We start from the raw sequence: 7,615 nt of genomic DNA, 5'->3' as shown, positions 1-7,615 counted from the left end.
TCAACTGTTTAAAACTCGAAAGAATTTAATCCCTTCCCCACACTTGAGATCTTGCAATGCCCTCATTTGCAAGAAATCAGTAAAAATTTAAATTCATGAGGGTGATTACTGTAGAAAAGTGATTAAAAATACCCAGTTTGTAATTACTAAGCTCGTCGAATGATAGATGGCGCGTCTCATCGTTCATTCCTTTTGTTGTAATTTCACATATGTTTTGCGTATTATCGTCAAAATTAGTAGCTTTTGCTGAACTTAATGTCAGTCTTTGAAAGTGCTCTGTTTTACCCTGTTTTACATAAGATAAACTACAAACATATATATACATATAATTTTTTTTTGTGGCATACTTTAGATCAATAATATTAAAATAATGATAATAAAATTTTTCGCCCCGCCCTCGGGTAAAGTAATTTCGGTTCCATGACCTAGTCTTTAACTTACGACGAATTTTAGAAATCAATTTTTTTTTAAACTTAATGAAATAAAGTAAATTTTGTTTTTAAATTCACACAAAACTTAAATTTAAAAAGTATTAATTTTATACAAAACCTACAACAATAAAAAGTTCTGAATTGAGGGAGAAAACTAGTTCTTTAGTGTCTGCTAGTGGAAAAGACCAATCGGATTCCATTCTCGAAATTACACGAGAACAGAACAACTAACTCTAGACAGCATTATTTCTTAGAACATTTGAATCTCCCTACACTTAGGTAGCTGTGGTGTCGAAATTGTGATTAACTTCATCTTCAATTTCTTTTGGACCATAATCAACTTGCATATCTGTGACTTCTGCTTTAAGCCATTGGTCGGATTCTCGTGTAATATCCACAAATTCAACTAGTTTCGCCTTTTCTTTAGGAAATAGATTGGATACTAACCGGTTAAATAACTTAACGTTCCCCTTGGTTCTAGCATCGCGAATCCGTTTAATAAGTTTCTTCATTGAACTATTAATAACGGGGTCATTTAATTTTGTATCAACAACGGGTTCTTTGTTATCAGGTCATCATTAGGTGTTACTTCATTTTCCCCATACTTAGGCATTTTATTATTGCTAAGCACTACCGTTGGAGTTGGTAAAACAATATGGTTCTTACCAATCGTTTTTATTGGTTCAACGGTTTTGGTTGGTGGAGATTTAGACTTTCGAATCATAAAGGTGATCGATTTGTCACCATCACTAAGTGTCATTCTACCCTCTCTTACATTAATGAACATCTCGGTGGACGCTAAGAATGGTCGACCTACAATTAGAGGAATGTTTGAATCCTCTTCTATGTCAGTGACAATAAATTCGACTAGAAAGGTTAAATTACCTACTTGAACGGGTAGGTTGTCAGCAATTCCAACTGGGTGCTTAATAGTTTTATCAAGGAGTTGAACACTCATTTCTGTTGGACTTAACTCACATATACCTAATCTCTTATATAACGAAAGGGGCATAACACTCACACTTGCACCTAAATCTGCTAGTGCATCATACATGACACAATCACTAAGTAGACAAGGAACAATAAATTCACCCAGATCACCCAACCTGGGTAGATGTTTTGGTGGAACTATCTTCACCGGGTTTACTTTTATGGTTTTTGTTTCTTGCACTTTCTTATTCTTCTTCTTCTTTCCAGAGGTATCACAAACTTTATTACCTATCACTTGCTCATACTCAACTCCTTTTCTTAGAAATGGGATGGGTGGTCTGTATGGTGCCACCACTGGCTTTACATACTCGGGTGGTGGTGGTGTTGTAACTTCTTCATTGTTACTCACATCTAAAACCTTCCCATCTTCTGATGCTGGTTTTTCAGAATTTGTTGACACCATATTAACATTCTCATTTCGAGGATTTACTTCAGTATTACTTCGCAGCTTTCCTTGTTCCCTCTTACTCATCAAGCTAGCTAGAGTACCTACGTGTTTTTCTAGATTCAGAATGGAAGCTTGTTGAGTTCTTAATGACTGATCAAACATCTCATTTGTTTGGGTTTGAGATGTAATAAATTATGTTTGAGATTTCATTAGTTTTGCCATCATTTCTTCCATATTTGGGTTTTTCCCTTCGGTTTGTTGTGGTGGTTTATACAAGCCAGGTCTTTGTTGATTGAAAGTGTTGTTTTGAGTTGGTTGGTTATTCGGACCTTGTTAGTTGTACGAGTTATTGTTGGGTCCATTTGGATTGTAAAGAACATTTTGATTTCGATTGAAGTTTGGCCTTGGCGGTTGATAATTATTCTGATAATTATTTCCCAGCCTTTGGTTCATGTAGGAAACATTCTCACGTTGTTCCATTGTTTGTTCAACATTACAATCTTTCGTTAAGTGTGGTCCACCGCATTGCTCACAACTGATTCGTATTGCGTGAATATCTTTAGTCATCTTTTCCATTCGTCTTTCGAAAGCATCTATTTATGCGGAAACGGAATCAAAGTCATGGCTAGAATCGGCTCTAGCCACTTTAGATGAATGAAAGATATCTTTTTCTTGATGCCACTCATGCGAGTGAGAGGCTGTATTATCAATTATCTTGTGAGCCTCGGTTGCGGTTTTCTTCATAATGGAACCACCAGCTGCTATGTCGATGTCTTTTCGTGTAGCAACGTCGACACCTTGGTAGAATATTTGTACTATTTGATAAGTGTCTAAACCGTGTTGAGGACATCCTCTCAACAACTTTTCGAATCTTGTCCACGCCTCATATAATGTTTCATTTGGCTTTTGCGCGAACGTAACAATTTCTCCTTGAAGTCTCACGACTTTAGATGCCGGAAAGAATCTTTTAAGAAATTTCTCAACTAAAACATCCCATGTGTCAATCGCTCCTTCAAGTAACGATTCTAACCAATCTTTGGCTTCTCCCTTTAAAGTCCAAGGAAACAACATGAGATAGATCTGTTTATCCTCAACTTCTCTGATTTTGAATAGAGTACAGATCCTATTAAATGTTTGAAGATGTTCGTTTGGATCTTCTTTTGGCGCACCACTATATTGGCATTGATTAGTTACCATGTGTAGGATTTGTCCTTTAATTTCATAATCTGGCGCATTAACATCTGGCCAAATAATGGTGTGACCTTGGCCAGTGCGTGTGGCTCTCATTCGGTCTTCCATACTTTGAGGTTTCGTTACTTCCATAATTGAATTTGTTGAATACGAATCACTAGAGGATTCTGATTTAACAGTTTATGGTTCAGGAGGAATGATTAGTGGTTCAGGATCTTGGAATTGTCCTTGAATATCCTCCGGGTTCTCACTTGTAAAGTCGGGTTCAAAAAATGGATTATCGAAAATTTGAATTGGAGTTCTTGTTCGACTAGATGATGATTCTAAAGAAAAATCAATGACGAAAATATTGGCTAGATGTCTTGATCGAGTTACAGGTGGTGAACGTATGAAAGGTGGTGAACGTTTTGCTCGGTGCATTCACTGAATATCCTAATAGTTATAAATTTAAAAATTATTAAAGCTTTCAAATTAATAGACTTTTCTGATTTTGCCCACGTTTCGAATAGCCAATAGATGCAGTAGGTAGCCAGGACCCTTTAAATCGGAAGCCCACAACTCGCCACAAACAAATCCAACTATTACTACGAACCAGAAAATTTTGGATGTCTATCAATTTAATCGCTTTTTATAATTTTTCGTCAAAATTGAAAGAAATCACGAAAATTCTATGTCCTAAAAATTAGAGCGTAGAAATGAGAAAGAAAAAGCGCGCGTCGAAAAACGCCGAAAAATAAAAATAAGAAAGAAAAATGTCGAAACTTAAAAGTCTAAAAACTAAAAATTAAAACTTACGTCTAAAGGTATTAAAGCTTAAAGGAATTCTAAATCCAAAACGGCAATAACTTAAAAAGGCACTAAAATCTAAAAACTGCGTCGCAAAATTCTAAAGCGCCTAAATCTTAATCTAAAAAAAAATCACTTAAGGGATTTTACGGCAAAACTTAAAAAATCTAGGAATATAAAAATAACTATGGCAAAATGAAATTTAAAACTAATAACGAACGACAATTATACAAATCACGAATTAAACGATAAAAACGATATATATATATATATATATATATATATATATATATATATATATATATATATATATATATATATATATATATATATATATATATATAAAGAAACTAAAGTTATAAAAATACAATTTTTATAAAAATATTATTTTTATATTATTATTTTATAAAAGTACCAATATATAATAAAAACTTAATTAAAACTAATTAATTAAAACTAAAAACTAAAATATTAAATAATTAAAACCCTAATTACTAATTAATTATAATTATTAAAATTAAACCCTAACCCTAAATCGATGTCTGCTGATGATCAGAGCTGTCCCATCATCTCATGCGATCGCATGAGCTGAGGGTTATATATCCATGCGATCGCATGGCTCAGTGATCCAGGAAATGTATTGGGCAGTTACGGTATCGTGGACTGATTACTTTTTATATTAAATTTTTTTTTTCTTTTTTTTCTTTTTTTTCTGATTTTAATCATCACAAAAATATATAAAGAAAATATTTATTAAAATAAACTTATATTTTAAAACTAAAAATAAAAACAAAATCTTAAAAATATATTTTTTTCTTTTTAATGTTTTATATTTTTTTCTTTTTTTTATTAATTATATTTTTACAAATATAAATTAAAAATATAGCGTTTCGCCGAGTCACTGGCAGCGGCGCCAAAAACTTGATGTGTCAGCGGAGGTGTACGAAATAGTTATTATTTTACTACGAAATACGACGAAATATTATACGATTTACACAAGTTTTATTTATTTATATAGAATGGGATATACCTAAACCTTGCTACAATACTATTGGCAGTGTACCTAATCGTAGAGTAGTGTAGTTTTTAGTAAGTCCGGTTCGTTCCACAGGGAGCTAGTGATTACGTACTATATTTTTAACAACTATATTTGTATATATATATATATATATATATATATATATATATATATATATATATATATATATATATATATATATATATATATATATATATATATATATATATAAGTAGTAATATTATAAAAGGGGGGTTTTACCGTTTAATGACCGGGTTGTTGATTTTATATTTTAAGCGTAAAGATAATTGACAATAATTAAAGTGCGTAAAATAAATAACGATATAAAAATGACAATAAATAAAATGATAGTAAATAAAAGTACCATGAGAAATACAATAAAAGTATTATGCTTATTTAAACTTCCGTAATCATGATGTTTGACGTTTTGATTTTAATTTATTACTATGGGTTAATTGTCCTTTGTCCTGGTTTATTTGATACCTATCTGGGTTTTGCCCATAATAGTCCATCGGTCATAATTATAAAATGCTCGTCAAATTAACCTTATTCCCGAAGTCAAATATTCCAACTAATTAGGGATTCGAACTGTAACAAGGTTTTAATACTTTGTTAATAATTACACCAGGTTATCGACTGCGTGTAATCCAAGGTTTTAATACTCTGTTAACAATTACACCAATTACCCTTGTATGTAATCCACCCATGTTTTAATGAGATATGAATATTAATTTACCCACTTGATCAGAATGAATAATCAATTACCCAACCCGAATAATTAATTAAATGATTGTAAAAGATGTCGTATAAACGTCACTAAATAGGACATACATAATCATTTAATAATTATTAGATTAACTAATTTGAAGATAGGTTCGACATGTTCCAATGAGTTGTCATTCAATTAGACAATACCCCCCACCTATTAATAGTCAATAGTCCAATGTTCACAAGTGTCGGTCTTTTGTCCAAACCCTAATTATGGTACAAAATCCAATAACCCCGTCTTAATATTTAGTCCAACATCACGATTACTTCGGCTCAAATAAGCATAATAATAATTTAGTTACGAGACATTAATTTAAAAAGGAAGAACATAGCTTACAGTGGTTATTAATCGCGTAGCGTTACCCGAACAGAGTTTCGACTTTAAAACCCGTAAAACATTTCTTACAATAGCCCAACTAAACCATAATTTATTATTAATCTTACTTAAACTTAATTATAATTATAAATATAATTATAAATATTACAGAGGAAAGAAAGGAAATAAGTGTGAAGTGTGTAAACAACTCGGCTGAATTCGTTGCAATTTATAGGACTTGGCCACATTTCTAGGGTCATGCGATCGCATGAAGTTTCTTCTTCATGGCCATGCGATCGCATGGCCACCTGGGATAGCTCACACCAATTTGTTTTCTAGTTTGCCGACGTTTTATTTAATAATATAATATAATATATATAATTTTATATAATTATATATATATATATATATATATTATATTATATTCATGTGCATAGTTGACTTGTAATTTTAGCTCCGTTAACTCGCGCGTTGATGCTTGGTTTATGCCTTGGTTCCGGATTTTCGAACGTCCTTTCGTACGCTTTGAAATCTTGTACTTTGCGTTCCGCGGGTTGTACTCTTGTCATTTTTAGACTTTATTTATCAATAATTGGAACCATTTAGATTGTAACTTGTACATTTGAGCTTTTTGGTCATTTGCGTCTTCAAATCGTCATTTTTTTCTTTTGTCTTCGCACTTATTTATTTAAACGAATATTACTTGAAAATAGAACAATTGCAACTGAAAACTTTACATATTGGAAGGATATTGCATCTAAATATATGTTCATTTAGAGTACTATCAAGTACACCGTGAAAAACTTCATAATATTCCTCCAATGGCCTTATCATTCTATCATTTTCAACGATATCGAGTAATCAACCCACGAGTCAAAACAACCGCAACCGTTGCTCCTATGCCGAGTATCCAACTCGTACCATACACTTTACCATCGTCCTAAAAGTAGAACAATTCACCGACATTCATCGTCGTTACGCCTCACGACCCTACGAAACACAACCAAGCCCGACATCCATGACATCTTCTGTAAATTCTAATATCTCACCACACGCTAATAATCACTAGCATGCACTACCACAACAAGCTACATCCCTAACTACATCACCCAACGCGATCTACTAAAATTCACTACGTCGTGAACCATGTCTTGCATTAATCCAAATCAAGAAGGATTCATGCTTCTCTAAAACTCCGTACTCCACCGGTTCATAAACGTACTACCCAACCGGTCATTCCTTCAACGAAGAAATTTCGGTACCTCAAAATAATCACTTTAGGAGCATCTCCTTCCCATCAATCGATCCGCACACGACCATCCGTCACTGGATTAATCCAGGACGACAATAATACACTACGGGTTAAACAAAACATCAACACTCGGCACAGGGTTTCTCCCCTAAACCCTACAACACATTCATACGATACGGCTTCCTAGTACTAGCGTGGAACTATTCGTGTACAAGAATCTCGTCAACAGCGAAAGTTGATGTTGGTTGAAAATATATTAACCTTGAAATGAAAGTTGATGTTGGTCCCATTATGCAAGTGGTCAAGTAGGATTTTGTGCATATGTTTTGTTTGCCAAAGTTTACTAAAGGTGGTCAAATGAGTTAACAAATAATGCCAAAATACATTATAAAATATACATATTGTAGTACGATTCATAATATAAAAACACATATTACATTTACAATTTACTGTT

At 32.9% G+C, this 7,615-nt stretch overlaps 1 non-coding gene across 1 annotated transcript; it reads left to right on the top strand.

Moving 5' to 3' along the window:
* Positions 1-2,641: 2,641 nt before the first annotated feature.
* Positions 2,642-2,748, top strand: LOC139895051 (small nucleolar RNA R71). The gene has a single exon (XR_011775521.1). It is a non-coding gene; the product is annotated as a small nucleolar RNA R71 (small nucleolar RNA).
* The last annotated feature ends 4,867 nt before the right edge of the window (positions 2,749-7,615 follow it).

Source organism: Rutidosis leptorrhynchoides, chromosome 2 (genome assembly GCF_046630445.1).
Source record: "Rutidosis leptorrhynchoides isolate AG116_Rl617_1_P2 chromosome 2, CSIRO_AGI_Rlap_v1, whole genome shotgun sequence".
NCBI lineage: Eukaryota > Viridiplantae > Streptophyta > Magnoliopsida > Asterales > Asteraceae > Rutidosis > Rutidosis leptorrhynchoides.
Note: the sequence above shows the minus strand (reverse complement) of the source record. Positions and strands in the feature narration are given on the sequence as shown.